Below are 8,868 nucleotides of genomic sequence, written 5' to 3'. Positions count from 1 at the left end.
TGAAGCATATTCTAATCTCTAGATCTATCACCATCTCTGTCTCCTATATTATCTATCTTGTGCCTATTCCTATTTTTATGCCTATGTCTCTACCTTCACACATGTATCCCAGTAACTTTGCCTTTGCTGTTCCTTCTACCTGGGACATGTTTCCCCCAAACACCGACATGATCACCTGTGACAATGGAGTGGTCCACAACATGAGCCCTCTGACTGGCCTCCTGTGACTCCCTCCAGCTCCGCTGCCAATGGTACATTCCATGCAAATGGGGAGGGAAGGGACATACAGTGGTGTTCTGGTAATGGTACAATGGTACCGTTGTCATCCGTGAAAAAGACTGGGCCAGATCAGTGGTTTTCAAACTCTGCTCTCCAGAACCCCAAAGCCTCCACAGAGCAGCTTGGGGGTGACCTCAGGCAACAACAGGGGAAGCGAGTCAGGAGGGCTTTGGCCTCTCCACCTCTCAACCCCCAACCAGAGTAGCTCTGTTATTGCTCAGGAGATTTGCTTTGAATACAAGGTTCTGTTGTGGATCTGAAAGTCCAGAAATATAGCGTAAAACATACAGGAATTTAGGATGGGATAAAAATGGCATTTCAAATCAGTAAAGGGAAGATGAATTATTTAATAAATAATTCACTGGGTAACCATTTAGAAAAAAATGTTAAAAATCAGTTCACCAATATCAAAAACAAAGTGAAAATAAAGGCAAACAAAACTGGTCTTCTAGCACAGATGGATTAAGAAGCACTGATGCATTTAGATTTGTGACCTCAACATGACAGCCTTCTATACTTTGTATACTCCCTGTGCCTGATGGTTAAGGTGATTATTTCTGGAGATCTGAATGGCGGACTTGTTTGTGACAACACCTGAGATTTGCCCATATAGTGTAGGATCATGAAGGCTTTTCTTCCTCCTCAATGAGTCCATTGTCTAGCAATGGTTATGTGACTTCAAGAAGAAAGCACCTGGTTGAATTCATTAAAACACGAATTTAACGTCAAACAACTGAAGAATCTTACAGCTGGTTCCCTGGGAAGAAGTTTGTACACAGCTACCTGGTGCTAATCCTTTCTCACCTCTAGGGCGAGTGCCTCAGAAAGAACCAAACCAGTCCACACTGTGATCTTGGACTCCCAACCTCCAGAACTGGGAGAAAATTAAGTTCTAGTAGATAAGCCACCCAGTCTGTTATACTTTGTTAAGGTGGCCCCATACTGTAATACACTCAATATGCCCTAGATGTAGCCACATAGGAAGACTTTTATAATGAACTTGAATTTTGTCGTCAAAAAAAAAATGTTAAGAGGGAAACTAATGCATACCTTACACAAAAGAAAATACCAGTTGGATCAAAGATTTAAGCATGAATGGAGAGAGTGTGGAGAAAAGCGAACCCTCTTACCCTGTTTGTGGGAATATAAATTGGTACAGCCACTGTGGAGAACAGTACGGAGGTCCCTTAAAAAACTAAAAATAGAACTACCATATGACCCAGCAAACCCACTCCTGAGCATACATCCAGACAAAACTCTAACTGGAAAAGATACATGCACCCCAATGTTCATTGCACCACTAATTACAATAGCCAAGCAACCTAAATGGAAGCAACCAAAATGTCCATCAGGAGATGAATGGATAAAGAAGATGTGGTACATATATACAACGGAATATTACTCAGCCATAAAAAAGGAATGAAATAATGCCATTTGCAGCAACATGGATGAACCTAGAGATTATCATACTAAGTGAAGCAAGCCAAAGACAAATATTACATGATATCACTTACATGTGGAATCTAAAAAGTGATACAAATGAACTTATATACAAAACAGAAATAGACTCACAGACATAGAAAACAAACTTATGGTTACCAAAGGAGAAAGGAGTTGGAGAAAGATAAATTAGGAGTTTGGGATTAGCAGATACAAATTATTATATATAAAACAAACAATAAGGTCCTGTATAGCCTTGTACTATACAGCACAGGGAACTATGTTTAATATCCTGTAATAAAACATAATGGAAAAGAATATGAAAAATAATATGTATATTATATACACATACATACATATGTATAACTGAATCACTTTGCCGTATACCCAAAACTAACACAACGTTGTAAATAAACTACATTTCAATTTTCCAAAAAATATTTAAGCATGAAAACACAACATATAAAAGTAGAAGAAAAACATTAGAGAATTTTCAAAGAATTACAAAGATGTGGGGAAGCGCTTCCTAAATATCACACAAAACCCAGACACTATAAAATAAAAGGCTGATGAATTTGAAAAGATAAAAATTGTTTTAAAATATATATGTGTGTCAAAAAATTAGCATAATCATTAGAATTAGAAATGAAAAAGGAGAAGTAGCAACTGACACTGCAGAAATACAAAGGATCATGAGAGATTACTACAAACAACTATATGCCAAGAAAATGGACAATCTGGAAGAAATGGAAAAATTCTTAGAAAAGCACAATCTTCTGAGACTGAACCAGGAAGAAATAGAAAATATAAACAGAACAATCACAAGCACTGAAATTGAGAATGTGACTAAAAATCTTCCAACAAACAAAAATCCAAGACCAGATGGCTTCACAGGCGAATTCTATCAAACATTTAGAGAAGAGCTAACACCTATCCTTCTCAGACTCTTCCAAAATGTAGCAGGGGGAGGAACACTCCCAAACTCATTCTGCAAGGCCACCATCACCCTGATACCAAAACCAGACAAAGATGTCACAAAGGAAGAAAACTACAGGCCAATATCACTGATGAACATAGATGCAAAAACCCTCAACAAAATACTAGCAAACAGAATCCAAGAGCACATTACAAGGATCATAAACCATGATCAAGTGGGGTTTATCCCAGGATTGCAAGGATTCTTCAATATACACAAATCAATCAGTGTGGTAAGCCAGATTAACAAATTGAAGGAGAAAAACCATATGATCATCGCAATACATGCAGAAAAAGCTTCTGACAAAATTCGGCACCCATTTATGACAAAAACCCTCCAGAAAGTAGGCATAGAGGGAACTTACCTCAACATAATAAAGGCCATATATGACAAACCCAGAGCCAACATCGTCCTCAATGGTGAAAAGCTGCAACCATTTCTTCTAGGATCAGGAACAAGACAAGGTTGTCCACTCTCACCACTATTATTCAACATCGCTTTGGAAGTTTTAGCCACAGCAATCAGAGAAGAAAAAGAAATAAAAGGAATCCAAGGGCTTCCCTGGTGGCGCAGTGGTTGAGAGTCCGCCTGCCGATGCAGGGGACGCGGGTTCGTGCCCCGATCCCGGAAGATCCCACATGCCGCGGAGCGGCTGGGCCCGCGAGCCATGGCCGCGGAGCCTGTGTGTCCGGAGCCTGTGCTCCGCAACGGGAGAGGCCACGGCAGTGAGAGGCCCGCGTACAGCAAAAAAAATAAAAAATAAAAAATAAAAAATAAAATAAAAGGAATCCAAATCGGAAAAGAAGAAGTAAAGCTGTCACTGTTTGCAGATGACATGATACTATAAATAGAGAATCTTAAAGATGCTACCAGAAAACTACTAGAGCTAATCAAAGAATTTGGTAAAGTAGCAGGATACAAAATTAATGCACAGAAATCTCTTGCATTCCTATACACTAATGATGAAAAATCTGAAAGAGAAATTAAGGAAACACTCCCGTTTACCACTGCATCAAAAAGAATAAAATACCTAGGAATAAACCTACCTAAGGAGACAAAAGACCTGTATGCAGAAAACTATAAGACACAGATGAAAGAAATTAAAGATGATACAAACGGATGGAGAGATATACCATGTTCTTGCATTCGAAGAATCAACATTGTGAAAATGACTCTACTACCCAAAGCAATCTACAGATTCAATGCAATCCCTATCAAACTACCACTGGCATTTTTCACAGAACTAGAAAAAAAATTTCACAATTTGCATGGAAACACAAAAGACCCCGAATAGCCAAAGCAATCTTGAGAACGAAAAATGGAGCTGGAGGAATCAGGCTCCCTGACTTCAGACTATACTACAAAGCTACAGTAATCAAGACAGTATGGTACTGGCACAAAAACAGAAATATAGATCAACGGAAGAGGATAGAAAGCCCAGAGATAAACCCATGCACATATGGTCACCTTCTTTTTGATAAAGGAGGCAAGAATATACAATGGAGAAACGACAGCCTCTTCAGTAAGTGGTGCTGGGAAAACTGGACAGCTACATGTAAAAGAATGAAATTAGAACACTCCCTAACACCATACACAAAAATAAACTCAAAATGGATTAAAGACCTGAATGTAAGGCCAGACACTATCAAACTCTTAGAGGAAAACATAGGCAGAACACTCTATGACATAAATCACAGCAAGATCCTTTTTGACCCACCTCCTACATAAATGGAAATAAAAACAAAAATAAACAAATGGGACCTAATGAAACTTAAAAGCTTTTGCACAGGAAACGAAACCATAAACAAGATCAAAAGACCACCCTCAGAATGGGAGAATATATTTGCAAATGAAGCAACTGACAAAGAATTAATCTCCAAAATTTACAAGCAGCTCATGCAGCTCAATATCAAAAAACAAACAACCCAATCCAAAAAAGGGCAGAAGACCTAAATAGACATTTCTCCAAAGAAGATATACAGGTTGTCAACAAAGACATGAAAGGATGCTCAACATCACTAATCATTAGAAAAATGCAAATCAAAACTACAATGAGGTATCACCGCACACGAGTCAGAATGGCCATCATCAAAAAATCTACAAACAATAAATGCTGGAGAGGGTGTGGAGAAAAGGGAACCCTCTTGCGCTGTTGGTGGGAATGTAAATTGATACAGCCACTATGGAGAACAGTATGGAGGTTCCTTAAAAAACTAAAAATAGAGCTACCATATGACCCAGCAATCCCATTACTGGGCATATACCCTGAGAAAACCATAATTCAAAAAGACACATGCACCCCAATGTTCACTGCAGCACTATTTACAATAGCCAGGACATGGAAGCAACCTAAGTGTCCATCGACAGATGAATGGATAAAGAAGATGTGGCACATGTATACAATGGAATATTACTCAGCCATAAAAGGAAACGAAATTGAACTATTTGTAGTGAGGTGGATGGACCTAGACTCTGTCATATAGAGTGAAGTAAGTCAGAAAGACAAAAACAAATACCATATGCTAACATATATATATGGAATCCAAAAAAAAAATGGTTCTGAAGAACCTAGGGGCAGGACAGAAATAAAGACGTAGACGTAGAGAATGGACTTGAAGACACGAGGAAGGGGGAAGGGTAAGCTGGAACAAAGTGAGAGAGTGGCATGGACATATATACAGTACCAAATGTAAAACAGATAGCTAGTGGGAAGCAGCCACATAGCACTGGGAGATCAGCTCCGTGCTTTGTGACCACCTAGAGGGGTGGGATAGGGAGGGTGGGAGGGAGACACAAGATATGGGGATATATGTATATGTATAGCTGATTCACTTTGTTATAAAGCAGAAACCAACACACCATTGTAAAGCAATTATACTCCAATAAAGTTGTTAAAAAATAAAATAAAAACAAAGTAGCATAAACAAATTTAAAGATAATCAGCAATGAAAAAAATATCACAACTCATATTACAGACAAGGACATTTTTCTTAGTGTATAAAGAACTGGTATCAATAAGGATAAAAAAAATAGGAAAGAACAAAAATGAGCAACGTCTATGAACAAAGGACACATAAAGAATTTTTAAATAAATGTTAACTTCATGAATATTTTTTAAATGTACATTAACTACCTGATCAAAAGGTTTGGTAAGATACTGAATAACGTGAGGGTAGAAGGAATTGGGCATTTTCATACAGCACCAATGGAAGTCAAAATTTATATACAGAACATCTGTAGATAGTAATTTGGCAACTTTATCAAAATCTAAAATGCACATTGTTAACAGGTAATTCCATATCTAGGAATTTATCCTATACCAAAACTTGCTCGTTTGCAACATAACAACACATGTACAAGGATATGCATATTCCATATTGGAAGCAACCAAATTATCTAACAATGTACAAGAGGGCAAATCCACTGTGTAGAGTAAAATGAAATGCAGCAGTAAAAACAGACTGAGGTTGACACCTGCACTGTTATGGAATGACCTCCATGATACGTTAAGTATAAAAGAAAGGTTCGCGCTTCCCTGGTGGCCCAGTGGTTGAGAGTCCACCTGCCGATGCAGGAGACACGGGTTCGTGCCCCGGTGCGGGAAGATCCCACATGCCACGGAGCGGCTGGGCCCGTGAGCCATGACCGCTGAGCCTGCGCGTCCGGAGCCTGTGCTCCGCAATGGGAGAGGCCACAACAGTGAGAGGCCCGTGTACCCAAAAAAAAAAAAAAAGAAAGGTTCAAGACTTCCCTGGTGGCACAGTGGTTAAGAACCCGCCTGCCAATGCAGGGGACATGGGTTTGATCCCTGGTCCAGGAAGATCCCACATGCCATGGAGCAACTAAGCCCATGCACCACAACTACTAAGCCTGCGCTCTAGAGCCCACGAGCCACAAATACTGAGCCTGCACACCACAACTACTGAAGCCCGCACGCCTAGAGCTGGTGCTCCGCAACAAGAGAAGCCACCACAATGAGAAGCCCACGCACCACAAGGAAGAGTAGCCCCCACTCACCGCAACTAGAGAAAACCCGCGCACAGCAAGGAAGACGCAATGCAGCCATAATTAAATTTTTTTTTAAAGAAGGTTCAGAAGGTTATTATGCTGCTACTTATAAATATGTGTGTGTGAAAGTGCTTGAATATGCATAAAATCTTCCTGGAAGGGTATGCAAGAAAATAGTAGCAGTGGTTTCCAGTGGGTAGAGAAATTGGTTGGCTAAGAGACAAGGCATGGAGGGAGACCTAGTTTTTACCATGTGCTTTTTTGTACATTTTGAATTTTCACCATGTGCAAATATGTGCAAAGTGAAAGTTTAAATAATTTTGTAAATGTCCTGTTGCTTAAAGATATTGAAAACCACTGAGCTCCATGATCTCTAGGTCTGATATTTAGTAATTCCATTATTCCAATACACTTTTGTTAAATAATTCTATGATTCTGTGATTTGTTTCCCACTTAAAAAATGCACTAGAAACTCCAGTCCATAGTTCCACGTGCAAAAAAAAAAAAAATATTTAAGCTTTTCACCATCTGCTAGTTTGGTTGCATATACATATGTGGAGTTCATCAGGTGACAGTTATATGTAACCTGACTTTTCACAGACCTCAGCAAATTTTTCATCCAGGTAGGGTCCCTGTAACAGCAACAACTCAAACCACTGTTCTCACATACATCTTTTGAGGTAGGGCCTATAAAGTCTTCCTATCCTCTTAACAACACAGGGCAAGGTTTTCTTGAAATCCTGAAGAGGTGCTTCTCTTGTTTTCCCAAACAGGTGTGCTCCCCAGCGGGTGCTCCTACAACTCTGCTGGACGCCTCAGCTCCCCAAGAGGCCCACTCCCCTACCCAGCCCTGCTGCTTCCCGGCAGATGCCACCAGAGCTGCTCCAGAGCCTTCTCTGTCAGAGAGCTGCATGAGCACCTGAGGGAGGGAAGGGAAATGCCCTCCATTTCCATTATAGCCAGTGACAGCAATTCCAGAAATATGCTGCTTGGACTCCCAAATTTTGTGGAATTCGGTTAAAACAACCCTTCCATGTTTTGCATATAGTTTCTCTGCTCTCCACAGGACTCAGCTGTGAATGCAGATGGGGCTGGAACAATAGGTAAGATTGGTGGAAAATCGTTTCATACTCAGAATCACTTGTCCTTCTGCCACAAGGAGATACAAGGCCAAAGAAGATCCAAAGGCTGGAGGAAAGAACCCTCTTCGTAAAACAAGAACCACTCTCCCTGACTCTCACCAGCTTACCCTATCTATTATTATGATGGGGAGGACAGAGCCCCCCCAAAATAATAGAGCTCAAGAGAGGTTTGACTCACTAAACTAAACATATTAGCTACTTTTTACTGACTAAACTATTAGCTACTTTGTACTGACTGTACCACTATTTTGCCTTTTTAACCTGTAATCTTCATAAAATGCCTGTTCCAACTGACAGGTTTTTAATATGAATGATAGAAAACTCAACCAAACAGGCTAAAACCAAAAACTGGAATGTTGGCTGATGTAATAAATGGTGTAGAGAGATTAATTTAACTTCAGGTATGGCCTGATCCAGGGGTCATCTGATATGAAAAGGGCCTGGTTTCTGTTTCTGAGCTCTGCTTGTTCAGTGTTGACTCACTTCTTCAAGAAACTCTCCTCTCATGGGGAGATGTTACAAGATGGCTGCCAGCAGCAACTCCTGGGCTTTTTCCTTGAGGTTCAAATCCACTAAAAAACGAGCAAATCAGCTTCCCCAAGAGTTCAAAACAAGAGCCCAGGAATTGAGTTTCTTTGCCCATGTGCTTGACCATGAGTCAGACACCACAGCAGGGAAGAGGGAGAGTGTTGAATGGCTTAGCTTGGTCCCTGTGCTCCTGGGGCATCAACTTCACCAGACTACATGGAGAGAGTTAGAGGAGAACAAAGCTCTCCAGGGCATTGTTGCCAAAGGAAGGTAGTTAATTCTAGGCAGCAAAAATAGCAGAAGCCCACAACAAACCTTATGAGGTTGAAATTATTATCCTCCTTGTACAGATGTGGAGATAGAAGGTCCCAGATGTTAAGAAACTTACACATCATACTATTGGAAAGTGGCAGGGATTGGATCTGACCCCATTGATGTGTGTGATATGACTAAAAGGATGGGTGGGTGTTTCCCAGGCAGACTGGAGCAAGGAGG

This window comes from Mesoplodon mirus (genome assembly GCF_964341445.2).
Source record: "Mesoplodon mirus genome assembly, chromosome: 11".
Taxonomy (NCBI): domain Eukaryota; kingdom Metazoa; phylum Chordata; class Mammalia; order Artiodactyla; family Ziphiidae; genus Mesoplodon; species Mesoplodon mirus.
The sequence above is the reverse complement of the archived record's forward strand: the minus strand, read 5'-3'. Positions refer to the sequence as shown.